This window comes from Notamacropus eugenii, chromosome 5, assembly GCF_028372415.1.
Source record: "Notamacropus eugenii isolate mMacEug1 chromosome 5, mMacEug1.pri_v2, whole genome shotgun sequence".
NCBI classification, from domain to species: Eukaryota; Metazoa; Chordata; class Mammalia; order Diprotodontia; family Macropodidae; genus Notamacropus; species Notamacropus eugenii.
In genome coordinates, this window is record NC_092876.1 from 436,070,516 (window position 1) to 436,078,938 (window position 8,423).

Here is an 8,423-nt window from a genome sequence, read left to right on the forward strand (position 1 = left end):
AGCCTGGGGATCATCTGTCTGAATATGGTCTAGCCTAAGAACCCAGCCCTAAATCATAGGAACTGTTGAAAGAAGAAGAATATATTTCACCTACCTCCTGACTGCCTGAAAGAAGACAAATCTCAGCTTCTGCAAATCATTGGCTAAGGTTTCTTCTTCTCTTTCTGGAAGAACACAGTAGAGCCTCAGCTGAGCCTGTGACTAGAGGTAGAGACCAGAGCAGCCCATTAAGTAGTAAATGCAGGGAGTCTGGCAGATTGAATGAACATCCATCAGAGAGATGTGTTGGGGAATTCTAAGATTCTCTTGGAGAGTAATTCCTCCCACCTTGGTCTATTTGACTGGAGGTCAATAAATCTAGAGACAAGGCTAGAAAATTAAAAAAAAAAAAAAAAGCAAATTCATTAGCATCAGCTGATGAGAATTTGCCAGGTGGCTAGCTTCTCCAAAAACAAAGGGAGTTGCACACACGTAGATGGTTTTACATAGCCTTAGGGCAACATTACAGGATAGAAGGAACCCATCTAATGAGATGACCCAGCCAATTTCTTTATTTAAAAGGTTGAGTAATCGGGACAAGATGCTAGGTGATTTGTGAGGAGACTGTCTTAACCTTGGGTTTGTTGTTTAACTTTGTGGTCTAAGGCATGGGCAAAGATTCACTTTATTTTGCCAGGGACTTTTCCTTATATTTAATCTCATCAGACCCTCTTCCTGAGGCAAGAGGTACCGGAGGTCTCTAGTCGATCTCTTTAAAATATCCAAGTTGGAATAGGAGATCTCCTTCATGATAGGGTTTATCCTGCTATTAAATAAAAATACAGATTGAGGGCATACAGTTCCATAGTTCCTTTTCAGGGCAGCTAGATGGTATAGTGGACAGAGCACCAGTCCCGGAGTCAGGAAGACTCAGCTTCCTCACTTCAAATCTGACTTCAGACATTTACTAAGTTGTATGACCCTGAGCAAGTCACTTAACCATGTTTGCCTCAGTTTTCATCATCTGTAAAATGAGCTGGAGAAGGAAGTGGAAAACCACTCCAGTATCTCTGCCAAGAAAACCACAAATGGAGCCATGAAAGTTGGACATGATTGAACATCAATAACAGAAAGCATCTTTTCTGGTTACTTTTTCTGGGGAGAAAAAAATCCCCAGCATACAAGCTCTATCCATTTCCTCCACAGATTCTTTGCTCTGCGAAGAGCAAACCCATCCAAGTGAGAACTTCTCTATGCCAGCCTAGCCTAGCAGCAGAGAGACCCATCTATCACCACTGCTATGACCCACACTGAACTTGGATTTTCCAGAGAGAGAAAGGATATCAAAACCCTGCAGTTCTAGAGTTGTGACTTTGTTAAGGTTTAGACCCAGGGACTCCAAAAACTGTTGAGGTTTCAACTGTGGGACTCTTGCGATTTCACGATGTATTGGGGTGGAACTGTCTCAAAGAATTCAGACTACCTCTAATCCAAGTATAGGCATTTATTGAGACTGATGCCTCTCATGAAGCAGGCTAAGTTCCAAGAGGAACCAGCAACTTCAGAGAAAGCAAGATGAATTTTTATAGGGTAAAGTTGCAATTACATAACAGAAATTTACATAGAATATAGGAATATGATTAATATTAAAAAGGCAGGAGGAGATTATTAAGGGATTAGGTAATGGAGGAGGGGTCCCATCTATGGTTCTGTGGTTAAACATTCTGCTATTATGGTTAGCTATTGTGCTCTTATCTGATTAAGATAGATTATTAGGTATTATGGTTCTGTCTTGAGCTAGATGGATGATGGGATTGTGATTGACTATAAAAACACACCTACATTTGTGATTGACCATAAGAACACACAAATATGTGAAAATGGGTCTAGGGGTCTAGTGGCTGGGTTCCCATCATGTAGATATGTTTGCTGTTTCCATGGGAACTGAGAGTTCAGGGACACCCCTGTTCTTCCAGGAAGCAGTGAGGCATATATAAAGAAGTTAGGACATTGGTGGGGGGTGGGGCTAGCTAGGTAGGTACAGTGGGTCTGTTAGAATATTGAGGCTGGGGGCAGCTCTTATTAGGACTCCATTAAATTGTCTTGTTCCTTATACGTGTTCCATACTGCCAAGACTGATACTTAGCTTGTTCTCCTTCATGGATTCTGTGGTAGGGTAGAGAGCACATTTAGAGGTTTTCCTGGGGGAAGGGGTTAGAAGGGGAGGCCACTTGAACAAATGCCCTTGATAAGCATTGTTTGAGTCTACTGGTTGACTATTAAAGGGAATGATGGGAAGTAGTTAGTGGGGGTTCATGAAAGAGTGCTAGGAGTAGTCACCAACAGGGTTGCTCTCGAAACCATGAATGCATGTTTAAACTGGAAGCATAACCCCACGGGTGGTCCTATGAATGAGATAAGCAGAACCCTAAGATTCATTTCTCAAAATAATAGTAATAATAGTTAACATTTATTTAATGCTACATTCTAGGCACTGTACTAAGCACTTCATAAATGTTATCTCATTTGATCCTCATAAAAACCCTGGGAGGTTACTATTCCCATTTTATAGTTGAGGAAACTGAGGCAAACAGGTTAAATGACTTGCACATGATCACATAACTGCTAAATGCCCAACATCAGAGTTGAACACGGGTCTTCCTGACTCCTATGTGGAGCAGTGAATTAGTTCTGGGCTTGGAGTGAGGAAGATTTGTCTTAAAGAATGAGGTGCCTTACTAACAGGGACTGAGGTCAGAAATGAAGCCTTTTCATTTTATAAGCAAGAAAAATCCACCCTTAAATGGCATTGCTGTCAAAGACATCGCCTACACATGACTACTGCTATGGGCATGGAGAAGACTGCAGAACCAGAACATATTTTACACGTCTAGAGGAGAGTGCCTGTCACCCAGAAGTACCAGAGGGAACCAAAACAGCATTCATCTGGGATCCATCTGGCTGTGATTCATCTCTGCTATTAATGAAGTCTTTTTTGGTTGTGAAGGCAATCAAGTTAAGTGACTTACCCAGGGTCACACAGCTACTAAGTCCTTGAAGGTCACATTTGAACTTCAGTCCTCCTGACTCCAGGAATAAGTCAAGTCAATTAAATCTTAATCTCAAATCTCAAATTTTAAATCTTAAATCTCACTAGAATATCATTGGGTTCTTTCAGGTTTTGTCTTCACCTTTTGATTCTGGGAAGATCTTATTCACCATATAATTAGCTATTTTAAGAGAATTAGAAACTAAATGTTGGGAAATGGGCGGGAAAATCTGAGCACCATTCTGACCTTCAGAATTAGCCTCCATGCTCCTGAGACAAAGATGGAATAAAGGAACGCTGAAAAAAGAAACAACAGGGAACCAAAGATTCCCTTCATTTCAGATGATAGATCAAGAACTGAGAGGGAACTCAAGCTATCTAGGACAACCTTCTCATTTTACAGATGAGGAAACCGAGGCCATGGAGTGTGAGGTAATTTGCCCAATATCACCCAACAGTAGAATTTAAAGCCTGGGCCTCTAACCCTTTCCATGGTAGGTTGCTGCAGCTTTGTTTCAGTTAAATACAGCCAAGTCAGACCTATTATGCCATTCTTATACCACTTTTGGCATGCAAGCCCTAGATTACTAGACTGTCCTGCACTCTCTTGAATCCTATTTGGGACATGATTTTAGGAGAAAAGTCACTGGGTAAAATGCAAGTGACTTTTTCTGTGCCCTGAGGCTGTTTATTACTGCTTAGGTTTTCCAGTGCCTTGGAAAGTCAAGTGTACAGAAGTGGGGCCAACAGAGAAAAACAAGGTGGGACCCTCTCTAGTACTCAAGGGTGTTAGGAACTCACTGGGGGAAAACAGGGTTGCTCTGCTGGGCAGCCAGAAACAGTCGCTGTAGGCAGAGTTGTGCCTGGTGGACGTGGGGCCAGGACTTTATTCCAGAGATTTCTAATGGACTTCTGGTTTTGGACTAATTTAAATAATTAGTACTTCCCATTGCACAACAATGGGAAGGTGTATTCCAAGATAATGAGTTTTTTCTCTAAATCTAAGGGTATTTTATTTGCCTAAGGTTTGCATGTGCTTACTCAAAAGCTATAACTACAAGTGTATAAAATTTTTAAAAAAGATAAGCACAATTTATCATGATGGTATAGAACCTGATATAAGGAAAACAATGAACTGAAATATACAACAGGTATGTTCTAGCCCCCTTCAGCCACAATTCACACAGTCTTAAGGCTGCAAATGGTCAACAGCAGGGAGAGGGAGAGGGAGAAAGAGACAGAGGGAGCTGAAAGTTTCTGTTTTTTCTCCTTTCTTTCTAAAGATTATAGTTGGGAAGGAGGTTACTTTGATCTGGTCCCTGAAATTAGAGATAGTCCCTTCTTCCAGGAAGAATAGAATTGAGGCAGGCCAGGAGGTGAGGGAGAATGAGGAGCCTTGATTTGCTCAACATCCGTAGACTCATTCTGGGTCTGGATGAGACCCAGAAAAGAATCAGCAAGGACAAAGACTCTGGTGGTGGTGGTGTTTGTCCCTTGTTTCTGCAGAGAACCAGTGGGATCATGGGATATCTTGACTTGCCCATAAATTGGATTTAAGTGAGGCAAAGTTGCACAAAGTTGTTAGCCTAATGCTTTCTTCCAGAGTCATCAAAGTCCAGTGGCAAGACAAAGTCAGGATTACTGGCCATGGACCAAGATGTAATGGACAACCTTGGCATCTTCCGTGTCTGATCAAGCACTAGGAGATCCATAGTGCCTGCTTCAGCTGCCTCTATGACTGTTGGAACAAATTGTTCTCATTCACCCATTCCACCTGGGGATGTCTTCCCATGCTTGGGATAAACACCCCTCTAACTCATGGATGAGTTTGAGGCTTGTTGGTTACCCTAAACCTGGTTTATCCCATCTGCTGAGACAGTTTTACCTAGGTGTGACCACAATGCATGAGCTTCTTGGAGCCACAGGTGAGAGTTATGATAGGTGGACACCACAGGTGGATGAGCAGCCCTGAAAGCAGTTAGGCAAGCCCTCATGCCAGAGGTGTTGGTCCTCTCTAAAAACCCCATAGATCCCAAAGACTCTGGTATTATCTGTTCTATGCCCCGTCCTCTTTATTTCTATATTATCTCTCTTAGTGACAGCATTCATTCACACATGTTCAATTGCCATCAGTGTGTGGATGATTTATATGTTCTGGTCTAGTCTCTCTCCTAGCTCCTATCTCTGGTCAGAGAGCCTTTTAGATATCTCAGATGAGGTGCCTCACAGGTATCTATATTTAATAGATCCATAACAAAACTCACTATCTTTTCCCTTAAACCTATCCCTCTTCCTTATTTTTCTATTTTTGCCAAGGACACCATTGTCCTTCAAATCACCCTCAGTGACTTCAGTCATCCCTCTTCATTTTCCATATTTAATCAGTTGCCAAAAATTGCTGGATTCACTTTCACAACCTTTGCCCTCTGTCTCCTCACAATCACCACCCTAGTTAAGTCTCTGATTATCTCTCATCTATGCTATTATAATGGTCTCATTAGTATCTCCCATCTTCCAATCCATTCTCTACACACCTGTAAAACTGATACTCCTAAAGCACAGCTCTGACCTAGCTTCTTCTTAGTTTAAAAAGCATTGGAAGTTTCCTGTTGTTTCTAGAAATTCCTCAGCTTGGCATGGAAAACACTTCATGATCCAACTTCAGTCAGACATTTCATATTACTCTTCTTCAAGTAATTTATGTTCCATCCCAACTGTCTTGGTCATTCCCTATATAGCTGTTATCTCTAGCTATTCCTCATGAGTGGAATATACTTTGATTCTGCCTCTTGGGATCTCTAGCTCCTCCTACTTAAAACGTTTGATGTTCCTGGCTGTTACTGCTACCTGCTCTACTCTATAATTTGGAATTTCATATTTATATAACCTTTGTTTCAACAGCTCCTCTTGTAGAGGTCATAGAAATTTTTTCCGTCTCCCTAAAAACAAGGAAGCTAGGAGTAATCATTTTGTCATTCTGTGAGGTGCTTTGCCCTGTGGAGTGAGCTAGAGAGTGTGCATCTATCTCAGATATATGAGGATCTATAAGGAGTTTGTGAGGAAAGAGAAAGTTTTAACTGCTGTTTGTAAAGATATGAAGAGTTAACTTTAATCTGTTTCTTGCTATGTCCAGAGAGACTGAGCAATAGTAGAAGGAAAGAAACAGAGAGGACTTCTTTAGGAAATGATTCTAACATATTTTTCAAAAAGGATGAAGACGATTCTAGAGAAGACAATGTGAAAAAAATTATTTTCCTTAGTAATCATTATCTTGGAAACTCGGAGCTACTTTCAAAATAAGTTCAGTTTCTTCCTGAGGAGGATGTTAAGATCTAATCTAAATGGGTCCATTCCTGTTCGTTGAGTTGCCCAGACAGGTCAGGAAGAATGTTGATTCCTCCCTATTGTCAAGATGGATGATGTGGAAATTAATGTCTCTTTGACTAAGATTAAGTGACCTAAATCACTACCCCAAGACCCTCATTTTAATCTAGTCCATGTCCCAATTTGTTGACCAATCAGAGTTTATTGACACCCCTTGGGAACACCTACTCTTTGAAGAGCATATAATTCTGTACTCCCAACCCCCAAATTGAGTCAGTTCTGGACTGCTCCCCTTAGTAGGGTCTAGTTCTGGACTGTAACTCCCATGCAATGCATGTCAAGCCATCGAAAGAAATAAAAACGTGGACCTGCCCTAATCTAGTTTGTCTTTCTTAGATCAGACACTGTTTTGGGGGGTCAACAACACTTTACTTTGTGTCTTGAAGGAATTGTATGGTAGTGCTGTGTTTACATACATCAGGAGAAGTCATCTGAAATTATAGTAATTGTTAAAGGTGACTTGAGGCAGCTAGGTGGCACAGTGGACAGAGCACCAGGCCTGAAGTCAGGAAGACCAGAGTTCAAATCTAGACCTAGACACTTACTAGCTATGTGACCCTAAGTGGGCAAGTCACTTAATACAGCTTGCCTCAGTTTTCTCATCTGCCAAATGACCTAGAGAAGGAAATGGCAAACCACTCCAGTATCTTTGCCAAAAAACACTAAATGAGGTTATGAAGAATCAGACACAACTGAACAGTAAGAAAAATAAAGGTGACTAGTTTGTGATTACTCTTGTAGCTAAAATATTGTGAGTAGTTATCTCTGTTTTATTGTTGATTTCATTGTTAATAAATTGTATATTTAGTAACTTTTATATTTATTTGATCCTACATACGATTAATAGATTAGTATGCTATGCTGAAGAGCTTTGAGGGAAAACAGGTGAAATTTGAATTGGGTGGTTTATAGACTTCTCGATAGGACATAAATTTTGTTTAAAAACAAACAAACAGAAACACCACTAACAAGTCTGTGAGGAAGTTGTCTTATCTCCTCTTAGCACCATTTCTGTTTCCTCAGATATTTGGAGTTGTTTCCATCCTGTCTACAAATTGCATATCCTCCCTTACTCACAGGTTCCTTGCTCTGCTATTTCAATACTGAATCAGAGCCCACAGATTTTTATGAGTCAGCCTCACCATGGCTAATGAATAAGCTGATGTTTTCTGGTCCACAGCTTCATCTACCACAGCTGAAACTAAATGGACCATTATCTTTCATTCCCAAGGCCTGATGAGGCTTCTCTGATGAATCACCAATTTCTTTTGGTGATTAGAACCCTCTTGGCTTCCAAGAATGCTTAATTGTTTTTGCCCCTGGGCTTTTCCCCAGGCCCCCTCTCTTTCTTCAATACAGCAATTAAAAGAGTCAAAATGAACTGTGGATCAAATTAAAAGAAAATCCAATTCAATTCAAGAAGCATTTAATAAGTGCCTACTAAGTGTCAGCTAGGTTGTGCAATGGATAGATCACTGGACTTGGGATCAGGAAGACTCATCTTCTGATTTCAAATCTGGCCTCAGACACTCGCTAGATTTGTGATCCTGGACAAGTCACTTAATACTGTTTGCCTCAGTTTCCTCCTCTGTAAAATAAGCTGGAGAAGGAAATGACAAAATACTTGAGCATCTCCATCAAGAAAATCCCAAAACGGTGTCATGAAGGGTTGATACAGCTGAAAGGACTGAAAACCAGCAACAAGTGTCATGCACTGTGTTAAGTTCTGAGAATACAAAGAGAGAAAAAAGTCTCCTGCCCTCAAGGAGTTTATAGTCTAGGGGGAGTTCAACTATTTTGAGTCATAGATGGGGCAACTAGGGTCTGGTTTCTATTTACAATGTGGACTCATTGTGTCCTCTAAAGCAACGATTTGTTCTTGTATTTCTGTTACTTTATCTGAAAAATGGATTATCAATGTGAAGCAATTACATACCACTTACCCCACAGGGAAGTTGTGAGCAGATGGCACCTATGGTATAATGCATTAATGTCATCAGGGACAATCACA